Raw genomic sequence first — 14306 nt, forward strand, 5'->3', positions numbered from 1 at the left:
GGACGACAGCGTGTAGGGTAGCCCACAAGCCTTCCGGATCTCAGCCGCCACTATGCGCCTTCTGGCTCTCGGCAGTTCTGACACCTTTCGACCACCTCTAGGACAGCCCGTCCCGATTACCCCTTATCGGGACGACAGCGCTCAGAACAGCCTATTCACCATCTGGCTCTCGGGGTGACTGGTATCAGGGTGGCCTACCCACCCTCTAGCTTTCAGGACAGTCTACCAACCTTCAGGTTCACAGGATGGCCTACCCACCTTCCAGATCTCGGGGTGACAGCTTTCAGGGTGACGCATGAGCCTCCCAACTCACGACAAGGCCTGCCAGACCCAGGGACACACAAGACAGTACAGGTGATAGATACAGGAAACACCACAATATATAAAAAAAAGTCCTTTCTGGTACATAATCCAAATTCATACATAAGAGTCTTCAAGATATAAAATCCATTGCCAGGAAGAGTCCACTCCAGTATACGATGTGCGTGGTCAGAAATAGAGTCCACTCCAACCTGCAGACTCCATTACTAAAAACAGAGTCCGCAACCAAGGGCAGCGTCCACTCCTGAAGGCAGCAAATGCACACCCCACAGCACACAGGTGTTCAGTCTCCATAGAGTCCTGGCCCAGCCTTGGAAAACCAGGCCCACTCACAGGAACAGTACATTGTACAGGTGCAGTTAACTCACAGCAGTTTTGTCCACTCTTGAGGGAAAGGTGTTCTCCCAAACTCCAGGATACAGCAACTGCTCACCTCCCAGCACACACACAGGTGTTCAATCTTCAGAGGCCCAATCCCAGGGCTAGGCCTCCCCACAGGAACAGCTCCTCTGGTAGAATGGATGTCTTCCACAAAGGCTCAGTCCAATCACCAATAAAAAGTGAAAATACATACAAAAAACAAAGAAAACTAGAGTCCAAGGGCTAAGCCCTGCCATAAAATCAACATTGTCCTCTTCTCAAAGTAAAAGAGAAAAGAGTAACACAGGCTGTAACCAGCCAGTGAACTAACAATTCCCAAATGAGAACTGAGTTACATCTGAAACACACTGACTGTGTAGATCAGGCAGTTTAAAAATAGGTCCTGTTTATATGGTTCAGCCAGTTTAGAAATTAGGCTCTCCCCCAAAAAAAAACAGAAACCAGCAGTACACACTGACTGTAACCAGCTAGATAGGAGTCAGTGCTCTGACACAGATGGATAGTCCTTGACACTGATCCACCTCTCTCAGTGTGAACAGGCTGTCTGACAATCTTGGTTTTTAAATTTTTTTTTACAGGTTCTCCTCTACGTCATGCACCATCCTGCATTAAAAGCGTATCACTATTCCTGCACTAACACTGGGTCAGAATCTTAGATTGTTTAGGTGTCACCTGTAGTACTCAATCAGAGAACTCGTATTCTAGGAGGTCCACCTGGCTGACCTCATTAAAATCACTTTTGGGGGACAGTCTAGAACCAGTCAGCACAATCTCAGAGCAAGGAGAAAATTCTTCTCTCAATGGGTAGTGAATCTGTGCAATTACAGACAATAAACAGCTATGAGGAGCTCATTCCAGAGTGGAGATGTCAGAATTTGTGAAAATCTCTCCCAAACCCATGGTCAGTTTCATTCCTTGCTAGTCACTACTTTACTTTTATTGTCCCTAGTTTCAGAGTCGCTACTAGACATAGAATCATAAAATAAATCCCTACAGTGTGGAAGCAGCCATTCAGCCCATTGAGTCCACACTGTCCAGAGCTTCTGAACAGTATCCCAACTAGACCCACTTCCTATTCTATCCCTGTAACCCTTACGTTTCCCATAGCTAATCCTCCTAGCCTGCACATTTCTCAAAACTATGGGTAATTTAGCATAGCCAATCCACCTAACCTAAACATCTTTGGATGTCAAAATATTTTCTCCACACCTACTCATCAAAACCCCTCAGCTCAACTCTCAGCTTCTTCTCATTTGAAGAAGGGCTTCACCTTGTTCACTGTGCTCTGATAGTCATAACCTCCTAGTTCTGGTATCATCATTATAAATCTTCTTTATTCTTCTCCACTGAGTGCAAATATGAGTTACAGCTGCTAGTGACATAAAAGAAGCGAAGACTTGTAATAATCAGTATCACTTTTTCATTCATTTAGGGCACTTATGGCTAAGCAATAAATGCTGCTGTATAACCCTGATGCTCACATCCCATGAATGCATTAAAAATCTCTGCCTAGCACAAACACCAAAAAAATTTCATCTTATGTGGAGGATTTAGCAGGACAGTAACAGTGGTATTCCATTGCAAAGACTAGTCTTGATAGTGTTGCAGACTAGCATATTCCATGTAAAGCAATTGGTGTCAGAACGCTGATTGCAGCATTGACCTCTGGTTCTGGAAGTCGCTGCTCCGCACAGACCTCAGAGGCCCACCCTGCCAGATAGAGAATGAGCAGGAACGTGGATTTCAAAGTCCAGGAGTACATGCTCAGATACACGCTAAAGCTTACTGTAATTGCAGCAAAGGTGCAGTGTAGGAAGACCACTACCTGAGACCCTTCAACGACAACATACTGAGGGATTGGTAACTTTTACGTTCCATCATGCTACATGCTTGTAACAATATGTGGTTACTGTCAGGTGTTTTGCAATTTAAATGCAGCAATGAGTGGAAGGTCACATGAGACAAGTGATATTTTATCATATTTTCTGTAACATCCGATTTGAAATGTTTTGAAATGTACTTATAGATATTTTATGAATAAAGTATATTTTTGCAAAAGCGAAAGTAGCAGTAGGAGAACAGGAACCTGAGGCTGGGCTAGCTGAAAAGACTCACGTGCCAAACACAAACATTAATATTTTTTCAGATTGGCATGCAGATACACTCTATTTTGTTCAAAAAGTGCACAATCTGCAGGCAGTCAATCCATGTGACATGTTCTAAACTCCTACTTTGGAAATAGGACTAGTTTGACTCAAGATTGGAATACAGATACTCTCTAACCTCACACCTTTTATGCATTGTCTGAGTTGAGATGTCACTTTTTTAAAAAAACCTTAAATTATCTCGTGGATGTGATTTGAAAGAAGTTCTGGGATTTACATATTAATGAATTGATATCTGCAACACATTCTAAAGGACAAAAGACTTAACAGTAATCTAGATGTGTTCAATTTATCCCATCAGTTGCATGACACTATGATCTTTTGCTATAACGTCTGTGTTTTATGATCCTACTGCACTAGTTACCTGACGAAGGAGCAGTGCTCTGAAAGCTTGTATTTCTAAATAAACCTGGTGGACTATGATCTGCTGTTGTGTAATTTTTAAGTTTGTCCACCCCAGTCCAACACTGACACCTCCACATTATTTCTGGAGCTAGTCCCTGTTAAAATAGATGAAACATATAGTCAATTTTGCACACTGAAAGCTCCCATAAATTTCAAAGTTGTAGTAATTGGACAGTTTATCTTTGTTTGTAGTTTTGGTTGACGGATAAATATTGACAAGGACCTGATGAATAACTCGAATGATTTCCCTGCTCATAAGTTCAGTAGTGCCTTATACTTATTATACCTTGTGATAAAACCGACTGGGCTATCATATACCATCTGATCTGGAAGAGAGGACTCTGCCTCTCTCCCTCATTATTGTGCTGAGGTATCAACCTCGACTGTAATGTTTTGAAGAAGGGTCACTGGACCCAAAACATTAACTCTGATTTCTCTCCACAGATGCTGACAGACCTGGTAACTTTCTCCAGCAATTTCTGTTTTTGTTACTTGAAGAGGAACTTACACCTACAACTTTCTGATGACCATCTACTGAGCCATGACTGTCATTTTTTATGCAATTAAAGTCTTCTATATTTTAGAGGGATCATTTGATTTTAAAACAAGACACATAAGAGCTGCTAACAGCCACTTAGCTGATCCTTATTAATTCACTGCCAACCGATTGGTTAGCTGTTGGAGGAGATTCTGAGGTACAGGATTTACATGAATTTGGAGAGACGAGAACTGATTTTGGGATAGTCAACATGGCTATGTGCATGTGAAATCATGTCTCACTAACTTCGCTGAGTTTATTGAAGAGGTGACAAGAAGATAGATAGATATTGTCTATATGAACTTTAATAAGGCCTTCAACACAGTTCCACGTAGTAGACAGGTTAGTAAGATTAGATCACATGGAATACAGGGAGAGACAGCCAATTGGATCCAAAACTGGCTTGACAGCAAGAGACAGTGAGTGATAATAGAACGTTGTTGTTCAGATTGAAGCCTGCGACCTGAAGTGTGCCACAAAGATCAGTGCTGGTCCACTGTGTTTGTTATTTATGCAAATAATTTGGATGAGAATATCGAGGTTTGCGGATGACATCAAAATGGGTGGTATTGAGGACAGTGAAGAAGGTTATCTAAAAGTACAACAAGATCTTGATCAGGTGCGCCAATGAGCCAGAGAGTGGCAGATGGAGTTTAAGGTACTCAATGGAGTTTAGAAGGATGAGGGAGGATCTGATTGAAATTTACAAAATACTGAGAGGCCTAGACAGAGTGAACATGGAGACAATGTTTCACTAGTGGGAGAGACTAGGGCACATGAACATAGAGTCATAGAGTCGTAGAGATGTATAGCATGGAACCAGGTGCCAACCAGATATCCCAACCCGATCTAGTTCGAACATAACCTCATAGTCAAGGGATGACCCTGTAAAACTGAGATAATGAGGAATTTCTTCAGCCAGAGGGTGAGAATCAGTGGAATTTATTGCTGCAAAAGGCTGTGGAGGCCAAGCCATTGAGTGTCTTTAAGAGAGAGATAGAGGTTATTCATTTACATAGAACATAGAACCGTACAGCACATCCCCTTCGGCCCTCAATGTTGTGCCAGCCTTTTCTCCTACTCTAAGATCAGACTAACCTATATACCCTTCACTGTACTAACTGCCATGTGCTTATCCAAGAGTTGCTTACATGTCCCTAATGTATCTGACTCTACTACCACTGCTGGCAGCGCATTCCACTCAATCACCACTCTCTGAGTAAAGAACCTATCTCTAAACGTTCCTCCACTTACCTTAAAATTATGCGCCACTCTGATAGACATTTCTGCCATGGGAAAAAGTCTCTGGCTATCCACTCTATGTATGCCTCTCAACATCAAGTACACCTCTATCAAGTCACCTCTCAGCTTTCTTCACTCCAATGAGAAAAGCCTTAGATCTCTCAACCGTTCTTCATAAGACATGCCCTCCAGTCCAGGCAGCATCCTGGTAAATCTCTTTTGCACCCTCTCCAAACATTCCACATCGTTCTTATAATGAGGTGACTAGAACTGTGGTCTAACCAGGGCTCTATAGAGCTGCAGCACAACCTCATGGCTCTTAAACTCAATCCCCCTGCTAATGAAAGCTAACACACCACATGCCTTCTTAACAACCTTATCAACCTGGGTGGCAACTTTGAGGGAGCTATGGACATGAACCTCAAAAGCCCTCCTAAATCCATTCTTTAGTTCCATTCTGGCTATACTGTAACCGTTTCAACTTACCATCCTTTCCTTGCTTCAATGGGACAAACCTGTCCAGCACTATCAGCAGGTGCTTCCTAAACAACCTCCACATTTCCATTCTGCATTTCCTGAGTACATCTGTTCCTGATGATTCCTGATGAAGGGCTTATGCCCGAAACGTCGAATTTCCTATTCCTTGGATGCTGCCTAACCTGCTGTGCTTTAACCAGCAACACATTTTCAGCTGAGTACATCTGTTCCCAATCTAGGTGCCCTAGTTCCTGCCTAATGATATTGTAATTCCCCCTCCCCAATTAAGTACTTTCCCATACCATCGGCTCCTATCCCTCTCCATGAGTATAGTAAAGGTCACAGAGTTGTGATCACTATCACCAAAATGGTGTCACATCCAGAGATCCGACACCTGGTATGGTTCGTTGCCAAGCATCAAATCCAATATGGCCTCCCCTTGAGTCGGCCTATCTATATATTGCATCAGGAACCCTTCCTGCACACGTCTGAAAACAACTGTTTCATCCAAACTGTTAGAACTAAGTAAGTTCCAATTTAGTAAGGGGATCAAATGTTACAGGGAGAATGCAGGAGAATGAGGCTGTGAGATATATTAGCTATAATAAAATGGCAGAGTAGATTCAATGGGCCAAATGGCCTAGTTCTTCTTCTACATCTTATGGTCTGTGGCATATCATTTTAAAATGTGGCACCAAGAACAATGGCACTAAGATGAGACAATACCAGAGAAGAGCTGTCTTGAATTAGGCTATCGAGTGTCTTTAAAATGAAAAAAAAATCCCTCCCAGAGACAATCCTGGAAGAAATGTGAAAGAAATCTCCAACTACAAAACTGCAAAAGCCATCACATGGTTGAATTCTGACTTCAAATTTACAAATTTTCACTTTGAAAGATAAATCTACAAGCAAGTAACTGGCTTCAATGACAATGGATTGAACTGACTTTCAGCTTTATAAGTATCTTTTATCTGTATCTATTTGTAATCATTTTATTACAGAAGGAGCCATTTGACCCATCTTGTTTGTACCAGCTCCCGAAAGAGCTATCCAGCTAGACCCATTCTCCAGCCTTATCTTTGTAGCCCTCTAACTTCATCACTTTCAAATATATATCCAGCTCTCTGTTGAAACCTCCTATGGAATCCACCTCCACCATTCTCCCAGGCAGTGCATTCTGAAACCTAAGAACTGTCTGAATAAAGAAGGTTTTCTACATCTCATTTTTTGCTCTGTTTCTGACAAACTTGTGTGAGAAACGAAGCTCACTCACTTCAATAATTTCAGTCCGAGACAAGATCTGAATCAGTAGTGACAATTATTTTACTCTTGCAAGAGGATGTGGTGTTCACTGTCCACAAGGCAGGGACACACACACACTGAATTCAACTAGTACACAACATTTATGTAATTTGGTTCCTACTCTTTCATCCCATTGCTCCTCCCCTGTTTACATCTCCCACCTCTTTAAGACCGGTGCCCATTACACTTGTTTATCTTTTGCCTTATCCAGCCTTGTCTGTGACAAAATGCTTATTTCTGGCCTCACAAGGCCGTTTGACCACATGCTGCTGTGGGCCATTGTTAGGTATATCCTCCTTCACTACCATCTATATTTCCCTCACTTGTCATGATCTTATGACCTTATGACTTCTTGACTGTGGTTTGTTCTTGGTTTTGCAGAAGCGGGAAACAGATGCTTATAACTACTGTTTGTACAGGCACATCTAGCTTAATCCCCTCCCCTCACAGCACCGTATCTATTTGTCTGTAACATCCACCATTGTTTGCAGGCACATTTCATTCTTGCATGCACATTTTAGCTAATACAAAAACAATTATGTATTTCCTTCATAAAGTTTTCATTCTTGTTGACTCAGCTCTTGGCTGAAACAATTATACACTGGTGTGAGTTCATTTACCTTGCACAAGTAAATATGATTGCAGAAGTAACACTACTTTACCTATATCCCATAATTTTCCCCTTTTTCTTTAATTATCATTTGTTACCTTCTGCATTTTTCCGATGTCACTTCCAAATTGATGAGCATCTTACCCAAAATTTTGTTTATTTTGGAAATCTCCCTGAGGTCACTTATTCCTTCATTGTTTAACAGGTAGACCCCTTCTCTCCAATTGCTCTTTAGGGGCATTTGTTTCATTAAGGTCGTCACAGTCAGTCTCTGGGTGAGCTCTCGTACACGGGGTATGATACAACAGCCAATGGCTGCCAATACCCCTGCTACAACTCTCAGGGAAGTAAGGATGGAAACCACCAACCCCTTCAATTTTCCAAACCATGATTCAAGCCATCCTGAATTCTCAGCCAGTTCCTCTGCTAAGGTAGTCAGTCCCCTTAAGGCCCGACTAATTGAACCATCAGGCACAGTGCTATTAGGAATAAAAGTACAATAGCTTCTTCCTAACATCACACACACACACACACCCTTTTTCCACTGGAATTAAATCAAGGGCCATTCTGTTTTCCCATGTCATCCTACTTGTCGCATCAAACTGTTCTGATATTCCTTTAACCACATCTCTTGTATAATTTATAAATCACTGTTGATTATAGAAAATGTAATTTATCCAATCTACATTTTTATTAATTGTTACCCACCAGAAGAGAGCTGACTCAAAGCCTGCTGCAGTCAGGTTGCGAGCCTTGAACTCATCAGGTATCCCCCCACCACCACCCCCCAACCCCTGGATTCCTACAGAATCGAGATAAATCCTGTCAATGAAAGAAGTGTTTAACAGTGATCTCTTACTCCTTCCCTGTTTCCCTACTATCTTTTCCTTCTCAAATGCCAGGGTAAATGGAATTGCCAATTGTACAGTTGCACATATCTCTCTCCAATCCAGAGGTGGGGTGGTTCTCAATATTTTGCCTCCACAGTACCACCGCAGATCCACTCGGGGAACCTTTAGTGCTGAGTAGTTCCCTCCCTTGTCCATTTTGGTGACATTCTTAATGTTTGTACATAATTTCAGCTCCCCCAAATCTCTGGACCGATTTGTACCTCGTCTACGCGCACACGATGTGTGATTTCCAACTGTGGCTGAAAACATAGTGGGGGGCTTTTAAGTCTTTCTTCTCCAAGGGAGGGAACATCAGAGATAGGGAGGCACAGTTCCTATCATTCCATGCAGCCTCATCTTGGTACAGGGCTATCATACATTTCATGCCCTTCCTGTCTCGCTTCCACCCGAGTGGAAAGGAACCACCTGGGCCACTGGTCTACCGGAGGCACATGCTTAGCAATTGCTCTTGTTCAGACTTTTTACAGTATACTTTACCCATTCAACCCAGGCATTTACATCCCCATATCCAGTTTCTATTTCGATGGTCTGTTTCAAGTCCTTCTTTACATCTATATATTTTTACTACTTTAGGATCATCGGGAGGTGTGAAAAGTTGTACCTTATTATCCAGTAGTTCTGCCCATTTTCCCTGTCCTACGCTAATTCGAAAACAACAGCCTGAGAAATCCTTTCCGTTTGCTTTCATTTCTATCCCAAATGTTTCATTTCATTGTATCTCATAGGTGCCCCCCCCCCCCAGAATTGCTTTGTGCCATATGGTTTTCTTTATTGTTAGATATATTGGGTTATGCTCTTTATCGGGACAATCAAGAGCTGATCGGAAGGGGGCCCTGTGTATTGTGACAAGACCATTACACCAAGTATCATCCCCAAAGGACTTAAGATGTATCTCTGAGCTGCTGTACTATCTCTGATTATCTACATCCCCACAACTTACTAAGGTACATGCATCAGGTCTATTACTTGCGGATTATCAGACTCAGGAACTGTTAATAACACATATGGAAATAATGTTTGACAAAATCCCAATATTAAGAGAGCTTGTATCATAACCCTAAGCATCCCCAGTATTCGAAAAATCGTGTTGAAGCACCAAAAGACTTAATATACAATCCCTTGGAATAATCCCGTGCTCGCATCACCACTGGTATAATCAATTACTCAAAGTCTCTTTAGCCTGAGTTTCAGTAGTTCTTGCGTTGATTCGGCTGTCCAGACTTCTTCCTCAACTGGAGATTCCACTGGCCCTTTGAACAGAGTGTAGTGAGTTCAGCCTTTTTCTGCCGTTCTTATTGCTGTTTCAGGGGTCAAAACAGCCTTATACGGCCCTTCCCAGTCCGGTTGCAATTTAGTCCCTGTCCATGATTTTACTAAGACCCAATCTCCCGGTCGAATCGGATGAACTGCGAATTCAAGGGGCAGAGTCTGTGCCAATAAACCCTATTTCCTGAGGAAAGACAAACAGGAGGACAAGCCCAGAATATACTCCTTTCAGAACAAATCTTTAGTTTTTGGGATTGGCAGTGGCCAGAAATAGGAGCTTCCCGAGGACCTGGGACAGTAGGTATTAGGGAATAAACCACCGCTTCCTGTGGATTCAGGGCTGCTTCTTTCATTACCTCATCAGCCAGTAATGTAGCTTTCCATTCTTTAATTAACAATGAATTAATGCAGTCATGTTTTAAATTAACCATGAATTAATATGATAGGTCACTGAGACTGTGTGAAGGGATCCTGCCAATTAATATTGATTCAGGCTAGCACAATTGATTTATTATAAATATTAATTATTAATTATATATTATATAAATATAAAAATTGTTATCTGTAATTCAGGGTGGAAACTCAACAAATGACCAAAACATTTTTAAAACTGTAATTGCGCAGTTCTGTTTGTTTACTTGTGACTTCTCATTCTGTTTCTGTAATTGTTTTGCTCGAGCACATTCATTTTTAAGAACCTCAACAGATTTCATAGCACCATTTGCAGTTAATTCAATCCCCAATTTGGTGACAGTATCTTGTCATGAGCGCAAAACTGATTCTTCATGCCTCTCATCACAAAACTGTCACCATAATCCAATTAACTCTTTCGTTCCCACTGCCTTGGGCTTAAATTTTAAGGATGACCTTGCTGCCCCAGTATCGACTAGGAAAACTACGTCGTCTTTATAAAATCCCACCTTTAAATTTATCAAAGGTTCCTGGTGGGTCCCGGGGGGCAGGAACTCCTGACACCCCTATTTTTCATCAAGGTTTATAAACGGTACTGTCTTTACTTCCTTTTTCAAATCTGGACACTCTCTCTTAAAGTGACCCATCTTTTCATAGTAATAACATCCCGCCTGTGGGGATTTCTACTTCGATCCTTGTTCCTTTCCACCAGACCCCTTAACATCTCCTCCCTGACCATTCCGGTTTCTTTCTCCTTTTAGTTTTGTCCTTTTCTTTATTATCTCATCAACCGTGGCTATCATTATTTTTACCTTTTGTTTCTACTTCTCATGTTACGTTGCCAGATCAATTGCTGACCCAATTTAACCAACTGAACAGCCTTAGGGCCACCTAATGGCCATTCTTCATCACCCAATGTTTTGTTTAGATCTTGAGAAATTTTTTAAAGAAATATTGCAATATTTCTTGCTCCCCATAACTTCAAATACCAATTCATCAATTTATGCTTGTCTAACTTTAAAGCCTGTTCCCAACTTGTAAATATATAGGTATATATTATAAATTCATTTATTTAGTATTCAATATTTAAAATGTAAAATGCATACAGTTCCCAACTTTGAAATCCACTATAATTACCCAGTTTTAGTTCCTTAATTTAAATCCAAAATTAGTTTTCTTAAGTAGTCCTGACCAATCATTGCTCAATTACAATACTATAGGTTGTGAAATCATTGGAGCTGCCTTAAAAGGATTTGTCTATTCAAGTTAAAAAAAAACTTCTAATGCATGAACAGTGGCCAAATCCAAGGTCACAGATATTAACCATAGGATTTTTTTTACTACAATCTAATGTTGAACTGAAACTTCACTGTCCTACATAAGTCACTTTTATGTAAGGATAAAAGAGATTAGTTAGAAACTGATAGTAAGGCAGTCATGACCTGTAAAAACAACAGGAATTATCATTGTTTTTTTCATAATCACGACAGAATCCTTAACCTTAAAAGAAATCATGTTAAGTTTCCATAATAAAAATCAGATTCAAAATAGTCCTGGAACTCAAGCTCCAGGGAATAAAAGGCAAACATTCAATCACCAACAAACAAATGTGCATTCAAACCAAATCACAAAGGGTTAAACTTTCTACCAGCTGTACAGCTCTTTTCATTCTCTCTCTCTCACACACCATATCTCACAGACACTTTCTGAGCTTCCCGCAACAACATCTCTGGGTGCTCCTCGCTTCAACCCTCTATCTTTTGAATATTTTTCTAGATGTCTGGCCATGATTTAGTTACAAAGTATACCCTCAGTAGCCCTTCAGCCACTAGCCCTTCTGACTTGAATCTGATTCCTCCTGATTGTAAGGCTGTTTTTCATTGACATATAAATTCAAATAGTTATAAACCCAATCTTCGTCTGACCCGTACTTTGGCCAGAAGACGGCGGGATGAAGAATGGATTCCTTAGTCCATACAAAGCAATAATATTTAATCATCTTTTACCCTTGTATAAGTATTATTTTTCCAATTCCACAACATCCTGCCCAACGGACTTTCTGGAGATTTGTTGTAAGGGACCCCGCCTCCATTTCCATTGCTTCCATTGTATCCACAGCACAGCCCATATTGAGTTCCTTCGTTAGTCCCTTATTAACTACTAAAACTCAATCCCGGCCACCAAGGCAGTACTTAAAAGTCAATTTTCTTACCTTGGTCTGTGCATAGAGTTGCCTGGCCCCTTTTTGCCATATTTCCTATCAACCTCCTTTCACTGTCTGATTCCAATGTTTCTCTTGTGGGGTTTGTACCAGTCGCCCAAGGGAGCGGACCAAACCGGGACACGAGACCGCTCCTCAATCAGGAACGGGACGCGTCTTCCCAGTGAAAGGGCCAGCCACCCCCGCCCCCCCCCCCCCAGTGATGGAAGAATATCCTGGACGGCCCCCAGTTGTGAGAAACAAAGCTCACTCACTTCGATAATTTCAGTCCGAGACAAGATTCGAATCAGTAGTGTCATTTATTTCACTCTTGCAAGAGGATGTGGTGTTCACTGGCCACAAGGCAGGGACACACACGCTGAATTCAACTAGTACACAACATTTATGTAATTTGGTTCCTATTCTTTCATTCCATTGCTCCTCCCCTGTTTACATCTCCCACCTCTCTAAGACCGGTGCCCATTACTCTTGTTTATCTCTTGCCTTATCCGGCCTTGTCTGTGACAAAATGCTTATTTCTGGCCTCACAAGGCCATTTGACCACATCCTGCTGTGGGCCATTGTTAGGTATATCCTTCTTCACTACCATCTATATTTCCCTCACTTGTCATGATCTTATGACCTCATGACTTCTTGACTGTGGTTTGTTCTTGGTTTTGCAGAAGCGGGAAACAGATGCTTATAACTACTGTTTGTACAGGCACATCTAGCTTAATCCCCTCCCCTCACAGCACCTTATCTATTTGTCTGTAACATCCACCATTGTTTGCAGGCACATTTCATTCTTGCATGCACATTTTAGCTAATACAAAAACAATTATGTATTTCCTTCATAAAGTTTTCATTCTTGTTGACTCAGCTCTTGGCTGAAACAATTATACACTGGTGTGAGTTCATTTACTTTGCATAAGTAATTATGATTGCACTACTTTACCTATATCCCACACTTGAAATTGTGACCCCTAGTTACTGACATACCAAATTGTGAAAACAGAATACCCTTCTTTACCTTGTCAAAATTGCTCATAACTTTAAACACCTCAATAAGGCTCTGTTTTACATTATAGTTATTGTACCTCATTTTTACTTAGTGACTTTTAATAATAATTCTGCAATAAACTAACCTTTATTGTTTCAAACCTAAATATTTCAAACTTAAATACATGCAAACAATCTAAAAATGTGCTTAAGTAATATGATTAGATTACAGTGTGGAAACAGACCCTTTGGCCCAACAAATCCACACAAACCCAGACATTTACTCCTTCACCTAACATTACAGGCAATTTAGCATGGCCAATTCACCTAACCTGCATATTTTTAGACTGTCCCACACAGACACAGGGAGAATGTGCAAACTCCACACAGACAGTTGCCTGAGGCGGGAATTGAACCTGGATCTCTGAGGCAGCAGTGCTAACCACAGTGCCGCCTGTTCTACTTTTCCAGTAACACGCATGATCTAGAAAACAAGACACTGCCTGAAGGTTGGATTGAGATTCAGCTCTATGCTCCACCACACCAAATGCAATGCGACAGCTTCTTTTAGGGAGTTGCAGTCTATAAAGGTGATGACCCCGCCCCTTGCACAAAGAACCACCCACACAGCGCTATTTTAGAGTCGAGTGTTTTGGGAAAAGCACAACAGGTCAGGTAGGATTCCTGATGAAGGGCTCCTACCCGAAACTGTGATTTTCCTGCTCCTCCCGGACCTCAATGTCTCCACTGCGCTATTTTAACATAACTCAATCTCTGTGAAAGAAAATGCAACAATGCTGAAATCTGGCAAACTATTTTGTTTCCCATTCTGAAACGTGGATGGATTTTTCTGCTAGATTAGCCTGAAATAAAACAGAGGCTATATACCTAATGCTTAAAGTTACAGAATCCCTACATTGTAGAAAGAGGCCATTCAATCCATCGAGTCTACACCAATCCTCCAAAAAGCATCCCACCCAGAGCCACCCCTACATTTACCACGGCGAACTCGGAAAATATGGGCAATTTAGCACGGCTAGTGCACCGGTATATCTTCGGAACGTGGGAGGAAACCCGC

General features: G+C 41.4%; 1 long non-coding RNA gene across 2 annotated transcripts in view; it reads left to right on the forward strand.

The window, feature by feature from the left end:
* The window catches only part of LOC132823675 (uncharacterized), a 58860-nt gene extending 55005 nt beyond the window's left edge, over positions 1-3855 (forward strand). For both annotated transcript variants that reach the window (XR_009645576.1, XR_009645577.1), the window contains one exon: positions 3717-3855. This is a non-coding gene — a long non-coding RNA (uncharacterized LOC132823675). The remainder of the gene's footprint in view (positions 1-3716) is intronic.
* The last annotated feature ends 10451 nt before the right edge of the window (positions 3856-14306 follow it).

The sequence above is a fragment of the Hemiscyllium ocellatum genome, chromosome 17, assembly GCF_020745735.1.
Source record: "Hemiscyllium ocellatum isolate sHemOce1 chromosome 17, sHemOce1.pat.X.cur, whole genome shotgun sequence".
Classification (NCBI taxonomy): Eukaryota; Metazoa; Chordata; class Chondrichthyes; order Orectolobiformes; family Hemiscylliidae; genus Hemiscyllium; species Hemiscyllium ocellatum.